Source organism: Oryx dammah, unplaced genomic scaffold (assembly GCF_014754425.2).
Source record: "Oryx dammah isolate SB20612 unplaced genomic scaffold, SCBI_Odam_1.1 HiC_scaffold_19, whole genome shotgun sequence".
NCBI lineage: Eukaryota > Metazoa > Chordata > Mammalia > Artiodactyla > Bovidae > Oryx > Oryx dammah.
In genome coordinates, this window is record NW_024070203.1 from 53,687,075 (window position 1) to 53,702,941 (window position 15,867).

General features: G+C 36.4%; 1 protein-coding gene across 3 annotated transcripts in view; it reads left to right on the forward strand.

Annotated features, from left to right (window-relative positions):
• The window catches only part of PKIA (cAMP-dependent protein kinase inhibitor alpha), a 99,802-nt gene that overhangs the window by 35,447 nt on the left and 48,488 nt on the right, over window positions 1-15,867 (forward strand). Inside the window, exon 2 of one of the 3 annotated variants that reach the window (XM_040261985.1) lies at window positions 12,515-12,633. The exons of the other annotated variants lie outside the window; for them this stretch is intronic. The gene's annotated coding sequence lies outside the window, so the exon portion shown is untranslated. The remainder of the gene's footprint in view (window positions 1-12,514; window positions 12,634-15,867) is intronic. 3 annotated transcript variants of the gene reach the window in all.

Genomic DNA, 15,867 nt, shown 5'->3' on the forward strand with positions numbered 1-15,867 from the left:
GAGTAGCAGAGAAGATGCTGTTTTCTTCCCACAAAAATACCACTTCTCCTACTAACAATTCCAAAAGGGAGAAAAAGCCTTAACAGAGAACACATTAAAGGAGAGTCACAGATAGTTAAATCCAGAAACTTAATATTGATGAAAGAAGCAAGTAGGTTTAGGAAGAGGAAAAGCTACAGAAAATGATTAAAGTTTTGCACTTTTAGTTGATGTTTTTAAAATTATGAACAGAAATGGAGAATTCTCTGCCATTTGTATTTTATCCATGATTCATTAGAAGTTTACTAGGATGAAAAGTAACTTGCTGGCAAATGTGGAAACTAACACTGAAGCCATAGTATAAGCCAGAGACATATTTGTAGCAAAGGATTTCACAGCTTTGACATGGTTGACACCAGAATAATATTACAGTTATACTTAATATTAGATTTTTAAATATTAAATGTATATTCAGGAGAAATAGTCAATAAATTATACATAATATATTACAGTAGTAAATGTTAGGTTCTTTTCAATGAATACTGTATGGTCTTTTTGCAGTCTTTTTAAAGAGACTTGTTTTAAATAAACATTGTTTCAAATTTGGGGAACGAGAAGTTTAAAATAAGATGAACCAGATTTCTACAGTCCATTTTCAGATGCTCAAAGTGAGCAGGCTACTAAATGGAGAGTGGCGGAGGCCATGTGCTAATCTGTGCATTCCTTGCACTGTTATAATTTTATATCAATACATCTATAATAGGCAGGGGTACAGATCACTCATTTTTCTGCTTTTCAGGCAAACTTATACACAGGAATAACAGTCACCTTCAGAACTTTCTTTTCCACCTAATTAGAATAGACCTTAGGCAAAACTGACGTTTGCTTGCTTCATCATGCTCCACTTTCCGAGTTTCCCCTGTGAGTCTATTTGTTACTCTGTCCTCTTTGTTTCCTAATACCCTCTGTGGAACTCTTATGCCCTCAGGTCCTCATTCCTCCTCCACAGCATCAAAATTTACTTTTGAATCATTCAGATTGAGGTAAAAGTGACTAAGGCCTTAAAGCACCACCAGTATTTTAATTTCGATGGGAAAGAAAGATTGAGGGTAAAGTGATGTGCTTCAGAGATAAAGGGATGAGAGTTGACTGCCAACCATCAGTTAGTAGATGGGAAGACATTTTTAGGCATCAGAACTTTTCTGCTTCTCCAATCATAATACTAATTCTGCAAGCTATATAGTTGGAGAGATGCAGTCATAGGAAAGGCTCAAGATACCAGAAAAGAGAAATAAAACTGTTTCTTCTTAGTTCATGAATAGGCTATAGGTCTACTGAAGAAAATATTAAAATTGCCCTGTTTCCTGAGCCCCGAAACCAGTCAGCAGGGCAAAGGAGATGAACAATGTGGCATTCATGTTGGTTAATGGCATAGAAAATTCAGTGTGGAATTACAGATGCTAAAGCAGATATCGGGATGTTATTTGTGTGTATGCGTCCATTGTGTATGTATATGGAAGCCACCTCTGTCATCTAGGAAAAGCCATTTAAACCTTTCAAAGTTATTAATTCATTGAGGAGAAACAGTTAGCTTCAACATCATTTTATTGCTAAATTGGGTCATGTTTGAAATATGAATCAATAACAATGATTTCCTTGAAAGGTCTCTTAAGGCTATTGATTTTTTTATGGCACTGCTATGAAAGAGGTTTGCTCTGAAAGAACACAAACAGTTAATACTATCTTTCAACAATTTTGGCAGTAGTAATTGAGCAAAAACTACAATATGATAGAAAGCACAGTTAATTTTCTTTGTCTTGTATACTAAGTTAAAAGGTAGAAAAACCTTACATTTTATTACTTTATATTTAGTACTTATGTAAATTGAAACAAACTGATCATATTACCCATTATGGTTATTGTTACCCCCAAAAAAATTTACCTTGAAAATGATTACTGAATATGGATGCATTTTGTATTCAGAAACATGGGGGAAAAGAAGCCTCCATTTAACTTATGTGCGTGAATTCCATAGTTATTGATCATTAATGAGGGAAAGCCAACTAATTTTCTAACATTTCATTATTTTCCACTTTTTAAGAAAAGAGGGATTTTATTGCTCAGTGCAAGGAACTATAGCCAGTATTTTATAATAATTAAACATAATATGGCAGAAAGTGAAGAGGAACTAAAAAGCCTCTTGATGAAAGTGAAAGAGGAGAGTAAAAAAGTTGGCTTAAGGCTTAACATTCAGAAGCCTAAGATCATGGCATCTTGTCCTATCACTTCATGGGAAAGAGATGGGGAAACAGTGGAAACAGTGTCAGACTTTATTTTGGGGGGCTCGAAAATCACTGCAGATGGTGATTGCAGCCATGAAATTAAAAGACGCTTACTCCTTGGAAGGAAAGTTATGACCACCCTAGATAGCATGTTGAAAAGCAGAGACGTTACTTTGCCAACAAAGGTCCGTCTAGTCGAGGCTATGGTTTTTCCAGTAGTCATGTATGGATGTGAGAGTTGGACTGTGAAGAAAGCTGAGCGCCCAAAAATTGATGCTTTTGAACTGTGGTGTTGGAGAAGACTCTTGAGAGTCCCTTGAATTGCAAGGAGATCCAACCAGTCCATTCTAAAGGATATCAGTCCTGGGTGTTCTTTGGAAGGACTGATGTTAAAGCTGAAACTCCCGTACTTTGGCCACCTCATGCGAAGAGTTGACTCATTGGAAAAGACTCTGATGCTGGGAGGGATTGGGGGCGGGAGGAGAAAGGGACAAGAGAGGATGAGGTGGCTGGATGGCATCACCGACTTGATGGACGTGAGTTTGAGTGAACTCCGGGAGTTGGTGATGGACAGGGAGGCCTGGCGTGCTGCAATTCATGGGGTCGCAAAGAGTTGGACACGACTGAGTGACTGAACTGAACTGAAACATAGTATAATCTATAAAAATATCAAATCACTAAGTTGTATTCTTGAATCTTTTGTAAATCGTCTATACTTCAGTAGAAAAGGGGGATTTTGTTTTTCTTATCAGATGTTCTTTTCTTTGTTAGAAGTGAGGAAAACAGCACTGATCTAAAGAAGTCAGTTTCTTGATTTGCCTGATGATTGTGAATATGAATAGGCGTGTTCTCTATAGAACAGTAGCTCTTAACCAAAGAGAAGTCTGGCTCTGACATATTTTACAAAGAAAAGTGTGACAAGATATAGCAATCCTTTTAAATATTTTTGAAGTTTAAACAGTTAGTGTACTCTGCATGAATTTTATCTTTCAACTAAATCATTCTACTCTGGAATTGATGATGTGTGATCTAGGTGAATTTATAATACTGAATTTATAAAGAAAATGTAGTAGAACTCACATATCTCCATATCTTATGTTGATGGCATTTTTAATTAAATTTACTTTTAATGCAGGATAATTGCTTTACAATGTTGTGTTGGTTTCTGCTGTACAACAACACTAATCAGGCATATATCACCTCCCTCTTGAGCCTCCCTCCCTCCCACCCCCTTTCTACCCCTTTAGGTTGTCACATAGCACCAGCACCAGACTGGGCTCCCTATGTTATGTAACAGCTTCCCACTGGCTGTTTTACACATGGTAGTGTATATATGTCAATGCTACTTTTTCAGTTCTTCTCACTCTCTCCTTCCCCTTCTGTGTCCACAAGACCATCATCTACATCTGTGTCTCTATTCCTGGCCTGTAAATGGTTCATCATACCATTTATCTAGATTCCATATATATGCGTTAATATATGATATTTGATTTTGCCTTTCTGACTTACTTCGCTCTATATAACAGGCTCTAGGTTAAATTCTAATACTAAACTATTATTGTTTCATAAACTAGGAGAAAATTGTTCTGATAACAAGCAGGAAAGGCTGGCAGTGATGATAGATTTTCCACTCTTTCTATTTTTTGTGAGCCTAATGACTCTCGTTGACCAATTAATGGCAACAAACTGACAAAATTTTCCTGACTACTAATCACCTCTAACTTCACTAGTTTCGTTACTGCTAAGGCTTCTGCCATTTCTGTATGTGAGTATCTTCTTACCCTACTCATCCTATTTTCCTCTTCAAACTTCCTCATGTGTAGAGAACCCAGTTCATTGACTTGAGCCAGATGATACTTACAATAAGAGAAAAAACAAAGAAAAATTAATATAATGCCAACCAGTATAACTATTAATTAGAAGTTATGTTTTGAGGGTTTTAAACAAAAGAGGGATAGAAATGATAATAGTTTAATTTTAGGAAAACTGTAGTATACAAATAGAACACAAAATGACACCACAGATAATTTTCCAGGAATTTAATGTATTTGATATATATCCAGTGTGTGCCTATGGATGGTGAGCAACTAGTGGTAAAAAAGAATCACATAGTTACATTTCTAGACAAATCGGGTTATCTAAAAGATGTAATAATGACACTGTTTACCTCAATAACTTCTTAGGCATTCTTTGTTGATTCTGCTAGAGGTTACACGAGATTATCTGAGTAAAAGCTTTACAATGACTTCAGCATTGTGGGACAGGAACACAGTAAGAACTAAAGGCAGGGAAGGAAATGCATAAGTAAGAAGGAAAAATAAAGAGCTCAAAGATGTATTACTTGGCTATCACGTGCTAGGAGAGTTCATTTTGCTTTCTCTTAATCTTCATAATACTCTTGTCAGAATATTAAAATACCCATTTTTTAGACTAGTGACCTTTAACTATAGATTGCACTTGATTGTCTGCCAGGTTTTCAAGTCTCTGATGAGGACAGTAAAGTCAGAAGTTTCAATCCCAGTCAAATCAAGACCTAGTAGAGACACCATTATGGAATCACATAGCTTAGACTCACATCTGACCACATTAAAATGTTGTTTGTTCTTCTACAGGATGATAGCCTATGTTTCAAGAGGAATGATCATTCTTGCCCCTGTAACAATTTCTCTGAGTTGTTTGTGCCAACTAAAGACTTTGATTGATTTTCATATTAGCAAAGCCCTGGAATTACATGAATATGAGTAGTTATCTACCTATCTAATTATTTTTAGAGAAAGGATGCAGAGCTGTTATCAGATTCTCAGAACTCGAACTAATAGTTTACATTAAATGAGGTAATTAATTCTCCTTCTGGATTCAAGCATTATAATTATTTTTAATCCTTACCATGGTCCCTGAAATAGCTATTATCTCTAATCATCATTAAGGGAACTGAGAAGTAGAGAAGTCTAAGCAAGTGAGAGGACTGGAATTCAAATCCAGGTCAGTTTCACTCTTGAACATGATGAATTTTATACCCTACACTGCATTCTATACTCTCACTGTAGATAATCAGTAAATGTTAATTTATTTCCTTTACCTCAGTTGGGGACAAAGAACACAGGTTTGTAAAAATATGTAGAATTGTAAAGCAGTTCCTAAACCAGCACAGATTAGTTTTAATATAAATGGTATAACAATAATGCTGGTCAGCAGTTACTGAATATATTGTGCTGAGCTGAGCATGGAAAAAGGAAGAGAGTTCCAGAAAAACATCTATTTCTGCTTTATTGACTATGCCAAAGCCTTTAACTGTGTGGATCACAATTAACTGTGGAAAATTCTGAAAGAGATGGGAATACCAGACCCACCTGACCTGCCATCTGTATGCAGGTCAGGAAGCAACAGTTAGAACTGGACATGGAACAACAGACTGGTTCCAAATAGGAAAAGGAGTACGTCAAGGCTGTATATTGTCACCCTGCTTATTTAACTTCTATGCAGAGTACATCATGAGAAACGCTGGACTGGAAGAAACACAAGCTGGAATCAAGGTTGCCGGAAGAAATATCAATCATCTCAGATATGCAGATGACACCACCCTTATGGCAGAAAGTGAAGAGGAGCTAAAAAGCCTCTTGATGAAAGTGAAAGAGGAGAGTGAAGAAGTTGGCCTAAAGCTCAACATTCAGAAAACGAAGATCATGGCATCTGGTCCCATCACTTCATGGGAAATAGATGGGGAAACAGTGGAAACAGTGTCAGACTTTATTTTTGGGGGGGTTCCAAAATCACTGGAGATGGTGATTGCAGCCATGAAATTAAAAGACGCTTACTCCTTGGAAGGAAAGTTATGACCAACCTAGATAGCATATTCAAAAGCAGAGACATTACTTTGTCAACAAAGGTCCGTCTACTCAAGGCTATTGTTTTTCCTGTGGTCATGTATGGATGTGAGAGTTGGACTGGGAAGAAAGCTGAGTGCTGAAGAATTGATGCTTTTGAACTGTGGTGTTGGAGAAGACTCTTGAGAGTCCCATGGACTGCAAGAAGATCCAACCAGTCCATTCTAAAGGAAATCAGTCCTGGGTGTTCTTTGGAAGGACTGATGCTAAAGCTGAAATTCTAATACTTTGGCCACCTCATGCGAATAGTTGCCTCATTGGAAAAGACCCTGATGCTGGGAGGGATTAAGGGCAGGAGGAGAAGGGGACTACAGAGAATGAGATGGCTGGATGGCATCACTGACTCGATGGACATGAGTTTGGGTGTACTCTGGGAGTTGGTGATAGACAGGGAGGCCTGGCGTACTGCAATTCATGGGGTCGCAAAGAGTTGAACACGACTGAGCAAATGAAGTGAACTGAACTGAAATGAGCTGAGCTGAGCAGAGCATTAAGTACTTTACAAGCATTCTTTAATCTAAAGGGCTTCCCTGGTAGCTCAGTTGGTAAAGAATCCACCTGCAAATGCAGGAGACCCTGGTTAGATTCCTGGGTCAGGAAGATCCCCTGGAGAAGGGACAGGCTGCTACAGCTGCTGCTGCTAAGTTGCTTCAGTCGTGTCCAACTCTCTGCAACCCCATAGATGGCAGCCCACCAGGCTCCCCCATCCCTGGGATTCTCAAGGCAAGAATACTGGAGTGGGTTGCCATTTCCTTCTCCAATGCATGAGAGTGAAAAGTGAAAGTGAAGTTGCTCAGTCGTGTCCGACTCTTAGCGACCCCATCAACTGTAGCCCACCAGGCTCCTCCATCCATGGGATTTTCCAGGCAAGAGTACTGGAGTGGGGTGCCATTGCCTTTTCCAAGGGACAGGCTACTCACTCCAATGTTCTTGGGCTTTCTTGGTGACTCAGATGGTAAAGAATCTGCCTGCGATGCGGGAGACCTAGGTTTGAGCCCTATAGATAGTATAAATGTGCCCAGGTGATTAAGATAGCATGATCATGTACAGGCAATGAAACTGAGAAAGAGTTTTCTGGTCTGATAGTTACATTTTGGCCAAGACATTAAGGAGAGAAGGGATGAGCATTAGCGGGGAGACTGGAAAGTTATTCACTGTAGGGAGAAAGCACTTGGTGGAAGCCTTGTACTGCTTGCTTAAGAACTGTGACCTGATAACTTGAAAACTGAGGCTCTGGTGAAAACTGAAGGCATATTTTTTGTAGTGTGAAAAAATTAATAACCAGTGTCTATTCATTTGTTCATGTTTGAACATGACTGTTTTCGTAAATGTGTTGAAACGACTTAGCTCTCTTTCAGGTCTGGACTAAATGTTTATATCACAGCATCAGGGCCCATGGGGCAGCATTTGCAAGTCCAAACTTAACTCCCTCTTTCTTAGTGTGGGAGGTGAGTATCTATGGACTTGCAAAGCAAACAACATCAACAACAAACTTGTAGTATTTTCTTTTATCTATAATTATTAATAATGTTGTGAAGAAACCCAATTTGATATATCTATGCAAAAGTATAAATGAAATCTTTTTTCCCAGTTTTCTTGGGATTTAATTTATTTATGATATTGTATTTGTCCAAGAAATAGAATGTGATGATTTGGTATATGTATATATTGTGAAATGATTACCACAGTAAATTTAGTTAACCTCAATTAACATAATTATAAATTCTGTTTTTGTAACAAGAACTTTTAAGATCCTTAGCAACTTTCAAACATACAATATGGTGTTGTTAATATGGTTATTGTGACCAAGCTGCACATTACCTCCCCATTGCTCATTTATCTTATAAGTGGAAGTTTTTATCTTGTGATCATCTTTACTCATTTTCCCTATCTCCAGCTTCCTGCTCTAGCAACCATCAATCCATTCTTTCTATCATAAGTTCAGTTTTTTAGATTTTACATATAAATGAGATAATAAAGTATTTATCTTTGTCTGATTTATTTCATTTAGCATAATGCCCCAAGTCCACCCATGTGGCTACAAGTAGCCATATTTCCTTCTTTCTAATGGCTGAATAATAGTAGGTTGTTTTACACCCCATTTTATTTATCCATTCATCCATCAAAAAACAGTAAGATTGTTTCCATATCTTGACTGTCATAAATCCTACATTGAACACGAGGTACAGATCTTTTGGGGATAGTTATTTCATTTCCTCTGGATATATAGCTAGAAGGAAAATTGCTGGATCATATGTTAGTTGTATTTTAATTTTTTTTGAAGAACCTCCACACTATTTTCTATAGTGGCTGCACCAATTTACATTCTCACCAACAATGCCTGTCTTTCTCTTTCCTCAACATGCTCACCAACACTTGTTATCACTTGTGTTTTTGATACTAGCCATTCTAACAGGTGTGGGGTGGCATTTAGTTAATTTAATTAGTTCTTCCTATAGAATTCTACTCATTTCTACCACATATATTATCACATAAATATTTTTGGTCATATCATAGTATGAACATGATAACCTAGATCAGCTAATTCTGTGTTCCCCATTTAAATAACAGTAACTCAGACAAATCTTTCTGAAAGAATATTGTAATTAATCTCCAAAGATAGTTTATAATTCTGAATGCTCTGCTTTCATACACATGTGGCATTCTTTTGACTTTTAGCATTTATTTATTATATTTGCAAGCCTTTTGTTAAAATAGCTGGTACACAAATCATTTCCTGATTGCCACATGATTCTATTTGTATTTTTGAGTTATTAACCTTTGTAATACAACACTGGCTGGAAATTTGAAGGCAAAACAGTGCTTCCTTTTGGCACTTTTCGGAAAGAATATTTGTAAATATGAATTACTGATTAAAGAAACCTGATTTATTTTGCATTATCAATTTATATGGCACTTTCTTTTAAACTAATGTAAATTAGACTAATTATAAGCTATCTTTTTTCCCCATCAGAGCAAATAAAAACAGAATTTGTAGAAAAGTTTTTTTCCTTTCTACATATTCAATCATTGTTCTCCTCTTCTTTGAAAGTGAGTTCTGATTAAGATGTATTTATATCTCATTGAAATCTTTGACAAAACCTTGGCATCCCTTTGAGTAATGACATATCACACTGTGCATGTGCACTTAGTCATGTGCACATCAGCTCTTTGTGAACCCATGGACTGTAGCCCACCAGGCTCCTCTGTCCATGGCATTCTCCAGGAAAGACTACTAGAGTGAATTGCCATTTCCTCCTCCAGGGAATCTTCCTGACCCAGGAATCGAACTCTCATCTCATCTCCTGTATCTCCATTGAAATACCTTTAAACAAATGAACAGTAATAGCTTAAATGACAAATATTACTAATATTGATACAATTTACTAAGGAGAATATGTTAGAATATATTAAAATGCAGATAGACAGTGAAAGAACAAATTTAATTTTCAACTAAATATCACATTGATATTTAGACCATTGGTTAAAACATGAGAACAGGTTTCTTCCATTTCAGGGAAGCAAAATACTTGCAGATCACTTAACATTTATGAAGCATGTTCTCAGTCTGTAGGTATATATTTCATTTATATATGTCATTTAATTTAACTACATCCCTCTTTAATTGATAGGGTTATCCTGTTTGCAGATGGGAAACAGGTTCAGAAAGATTGAGAATGAGAACTAATCATAGTAAGTAGCAAAACCTAAACTGATCTAATTCCAGGGCAAAGCTCTTTCTGACACACCAGTGTGGGTCTTTATCTCTTTGAAAACTGATGAACATTAAGAACTTTCTTCCAGAAATATGTGTGGAGAAACAACATGAGCAATGATAAAACAGTAATCTCACTAAACCGTTGGTGTGTGCTTGGTCTTGCTTTCACTGATACATCTTTTTGCAAAATTGCTTTCCTCTGAGATAGTGGACTTTAAATATTTTCTCTTGAGGCTTTTCTAAATTATAACTATCAGAAAATGTTTTGCTTGAAGGCTAAAGAAAAATGAAAGGTTACTTAACTACACCTCATAATTCCGGTCAGGGTAGGTATTATGAACTCTACATCTGCCAGGATTCAAACTTAAATAAGGTGCCTCCACAAACTGTTCATTTGTCTATGATTTCTTCCTGATATTTTGAAGTAGAAATAATCTGATAACTATTCACAAAGGAGAGAAACACTTTTTCTTGATCTTCAACATCATGATGCTGTAGGCTAATTCTTACTCTCTTCCATTGCCCCTTAATACAGAGAATGTGTTTTGGGGCCTCTCCCTCCGTCTGCTTCACTCCGAGTGCATCTTACATAAACCTCAATCAGCCAGTTTTTGCCAAATGGTCTTAGGGTTGGTTGTCCCCTTATACATATAATTCTGAACTTGTCTACAACTTAAAGTCAATAGTAATGGTTAAGAGAATTGGCATTGATTTGCAAAAAAAGTTGCACACGACTTAGCCGCTGAAAACAATAACAACAACCAGACCAGAGTCCAAATACTGCCTATGCCCCTAATTAGCTGTGTAAACTTGGAGAAGTCATAAAAGATCAGAGTCCTCATGCAGAAAATGGTGTAATAAATGTATCTACCCCATACGGCTAATGTGAAAATTAATGGAATGTGAGATAGTACATGTTAAGCATTAGCACAGTGTCTGGTTCTTGTTAGTCATACCTGCTCTTGTCAGTTATTCACTTTATATTCCTGGTTTCAACTCAGTGCCTAATATTTAATAGTTGTTCAACACATATTTACTAGATAAAACTAGTTCTGATATTTAAGCACTGGGCCAACAGCAGAGTAGACATCCCTACTCATCACTTCGTCCTCAGAAAGAGAATAGATGCAAACCAGTCATCATAATCTCTTTTCTCACTCTAAATTTCCCATCCAGCCCCAGTAATAAAATAATGTTCCTGAACCCCAGCAAATTAGAGAATTTTTCAAATCACACTATTTGAAAATGGCTGGGCTTCCCTAATCTAATAATGGACTTCTCAGGTGGTGCTAGTGGTAAAGAATCCAACTGCCAATGCCCACCAGAGATGCAGGTTCGATTCCTGAGCTGGGAAGATTCCCTGGAGTAGGAAATGGCAACCCACTTTATGTCCCAGGACCTCAAGGTCACCAGGTGTATATTAATACAGTCTAGTTAAGAAAAATGATTATAGTTCATAAACTGCATATGAACTCATTTGTGCCTTTTAAAATTTACTACCTGCAAACTGCTTTGTTCACCTCTGAGTCTTCCAAGGGTTACAACAGACACTGGCACATGGAAGGTATTTAGGAAATGTTTGTTGAATAAATGAGTAAAAATGTGAATGAATAGAAACTGTGAAACACTAACACAAGAATATTTTTCTTTCCAAAAAATAATGAAAAAATTTCATTCAATAAGAATCATTCTTAGTACTGATACATGACTTAGTAGTTCCTATTCAATACAAAATGTTCCACTCCATTTTTTTCTGATATTTTACAAGTTATCAATTAATGGTTTTCCTGGCAGCTCAGATGGTAAAGCGTGTGCCTGCAATGCAGGAGACCCAAGTCTGGCCCTGAACTAGATTTTCCTTTTACATTCTTCTCTGTTCAGTGCAGTGCCTGGGTAGCTAAGAGAGGAGCTTGGTTTCTCAATAGCCTGAACACCTTCATTTTGGAGGGTTTGTGGGTTAGGTCTTAGCCTCTAAATTACCATATCCATGAGGCTTATTGGCATCCTCTTTAAAATCAATTTAAGTCGCGTCCAACTCTTTGCGATCAGTTTGCCCAAGTATATGTATATCTGGTTGTCTGCTCTTTCTCTCTCTCTCTCTCTCTCTCTCTCTACACACACACACACACACACACACAGCACACAAAGAGAGAGATTTTCCTTGAGTTAGGATAGGGTTATGTCCTGATAGACCAATTGTTAAGTTGAAAATGCATTTAATACACCTGACCTACTGAACAACATAATTAATTATCAGGGCTTCCCTGATATCTCAGTTGGTAAAGAATCTGCCTAAAATGCAGGAGACCCTGGTTTGATTCCTGGGTCGGGAAGATCTCCTGCAGAAGGGATAGGCTACCCACTCCAGTGTTCTTGGGCTTCCCTTGTGGCTTAGCTGGTAAAGAATCTGCCTGTGATGTGGGAGACATGGGCTAGATCCCTGGTTTGGTAAGATACCCTGGAGAAGGGAAAGGCTACCCACTCCAGTATTCTGGCCTAGAGAATTCCATGGACTCTATAGTCCATAGGGTCACAAAGAGTAGAACAGCGACTTTCATGTTCACTTTTCTTTCACTTTCAAAGGCAGTACAAAGATCAATGCTAATGAATTAATGGGTTTGGCATTTACTGACCTCTATTTTCTTAATGAGATATGAATCAACTCACCAGCTGAGTCTGAGGAAAGCAGAGAGGATGGAGGAAAATTTGAGGAGAGTGGGTAAAGCTTCTAAGAAAATGATCCTTAAGAAGAATTAGGAAGAACTTACTGGTAAGTCTGAGCAGTCTTTCCAGTCTTGAAAAACCATTTGAAGGTGGTTTGGTCGTTAATTTATTGGAATACCAATTTGCCCTGCCAAAAGATTTTTTTCACCTGCCCGGCTATGTTATAAAGAAGTAGAAAAGAATAAGAGATAACAATCGACAGAATATTCAATTAGTGTTCTTAAAAACTTTTTCTGCTTACCTCACACCCATTCTGGGGACCCTTCACAGACACAGCTGCCCTCCTAGTCACACGTACCCCAAAAAGGCAGCACTCCATTATCAAAAAATTCAAAGAAATGGAACATAGATTTCCACATTGTTAATTTAGCAAACTCAAACATTATACAAAATATCTTCGGTTGGCAAAAAATTTTAACAAGTAATTTGTCAATGTCTAGGAAGATAAAAATGTTAATAGTGTATTACACATTAATTCTAATTCTGGACCCTTATGCCAATAAATAATTTACATCCAGAAAACTATATAAATAAAAGTGCTCATTATCACATCATTTGTAATAACAAAAATTGGAAACACTTTTAATTGTTAATAGGAAAATAGTAAATTATACCCACTTATTAGAAAATTACACAGTTGCTATAATTACAAGACTATGAAGCAAAATAGAATAACGCTTAATGAGGGAAGAATGAAAGCTGACTTAAAATTTTGTCTACCTTGTGACAGTAATTATATAAACAATATTTATTAAAAATTAAAACAAGATAAGGTTTTGAAAGCTCTGTAACAGTAATAAGGATTTTATGTTTGTTTCAAAATGTTTTTAACATGGCTCTTCTTTATAATTTGTTTTAGAGGCATAATAGGTTTTTTCTACTCCCTTTCTTAAGAATTTCTGATTATTACTTCATTTTTTCATTTCATAGTTTCAAATAAAATCAGTGATTTTATCATCAGAGAAGATTAGACTTAATTAGACATTTCATAATTCCAAGTTATTTGGTATAAAAAGACCACATGCACTTGTAAGTTCTTTAAAAATATAATTTCAAGACATTTTTTTGTGCTTAATCTTGCCTAGTCTGGAGATTAAGCAAACTACCTAAAACTGCTAGGCACTTTTTTTTTCATTTTTCTCCTTTTTATTCATTTATCTTGCCCTTCACAGAAATGATAACAAATGAGTCTGCAGGTGCATCTGCCAATTTCTTAAATCCCTTATTATCCACATTACAAAATCATACTAGTAAGAATGCTTCCATTATTTTCAGAGCTCTTTAGTTTTTATGCTTCAGCATTCTGTAGGAAGTATCTTATATAAGTGCAAAACTTGGATTCAACTTCTGGAAGCTTTTGATTTCTTAGTTCAAAAGTAAGAGATCCTTAATTCAGTCATATGATCCACAATTGTTTGTACAGTAAGAAGCTCCTAAATCATGCTTTGATGAATACCTGGCAGTTCTCTTGCCATTTTCCAAAAATTCTTTATTAAACATTCTCTCTCTCTCTCTCTCTCTCTCTCACACACACACACACATTTTGATTAAAAACACAGACTTTGGCATTATAAAGTTTAAGATTCTATTTCCAATTCTATAGTATCTGGGCCCCTTCTCTTTAGGCAAGTAACCTAGTGTCTCTGAATCTTGTTATTTTCATCTCTAAAATGGAGATTACAATTACATCAGACAGTCCTCAAAACATCCATAGTGATTTCAGAGTTTCTTTTCAGAGTCAGGTACAAAGCAGGCACTCAGTAAATGACTAGTGCTTTTATTACTTTATTATTATTTCTGTGTTTAATTTTAACCAAGTCAGTGAGTTCCTATAATGAAATGCAATTTCCAGTAAATCAAGTAACACCTGTTATCAGCAAAAATTTTAACTGAGTTCATTATTTTCGATGTAACTCAGATTAGCGTTCTGCCTTTTTTCTGTGCCGTATGTAGGTGTTCAACAGATTAAGTTAATAAATGTATGAATGCATGAATGTGTAGATGAATGATTAAATGCTTATTTTTGAGAAGGTAGAAAAAATATAACACAGTGGAACAAATAGTCTATGGAAGAAAATGGCAAACTCACATATGTGCCCAGGGCCAGACTAGGAAAAATTGCCTTTTTTTTTTTTTAAGGAAAAAATGTGTCAAATAACTTATTTAGCACTAATACAAATAATATCATATCAACCATGCTAAAATAGAACATTGAGCTACAGTTCCATTAAGTGGCATTGTGCCAGCACTCATTCAATAAGTTGTGTGACTGCGGCTCACACTCCTCTGTTCATGGGATATTCCTGGCGAGAATACTGGAGTGGGTTGCCATTTCCTCCTCTAAGGATTTTCCCTGGAATTGAACCTGCGTTTCCTGTGTCTTCTACCTTGACAGCTGGATTCTTTTATGGATCCTTTTATCACTGAGCCACTTAGGAAGTCCCTGAGTGATACTATATAGTCTAAATTTATGGAGAACTTTTGAGATGGCTGATAAAAAGATGGTGAGTGACCTTTGAGCAGAAAAGATAGAAATGGCTTTTTCTACATTCTATTGTGCCTTTAAGTAAAATGCTTCATAATCTTGCTGCATAGCTATATGTCATTTGGCTTTAGGCACCTATTGTGATTTACCCTGTGAAGGTAAGGTTTTGCCATGGAGAGGATTTGTAGAAGTAACCCACTTTCCAGTACCATTGGCAACCACAAGTACCAAAAACTCCAGTTTAGGTGAAACTACTGTCAAATGATAATATCATTTCCTTGTGAGTGTTTTGGGAAAAGTCAATTATTTATTGACTGAAATAACGTTTCATCATTTTGGAAACATAAAACACATTAAAGTTGATAGAGCATTGTATGTTAATATTTCACTGTACTTTAGACATTGCCCACAATCAATTGCCTACCTATAAATTGTAATAATTTCTGCCCTTTGAAACACTATCATTTACTCAAGTCCATACATTAGTCAAATTCCTTAGTTCTTACCTAATTCCCTTCTGTTTCAGGATTTCATTCAAGACATCACACTACATTTAGTTGTCATTTTTCCTTAGGATCCTCTTGGGGTTGATGGTTTCTCAGACTCGTTGGTTTGGGTGATGTAGACAATTTTGAGTTAGTCAGAATTTTGTAGAATGCCCATTATTGGGGTTTGTTTGATTCATTTTTCATGATAAGATTAGAATTCTGTGTTTTGGGGAGGAAGACCACAGCGTAGAAGGGTTATTTTGTCAGATCACATCAATGTGCACAGTATCAATGTGCATTATGAATG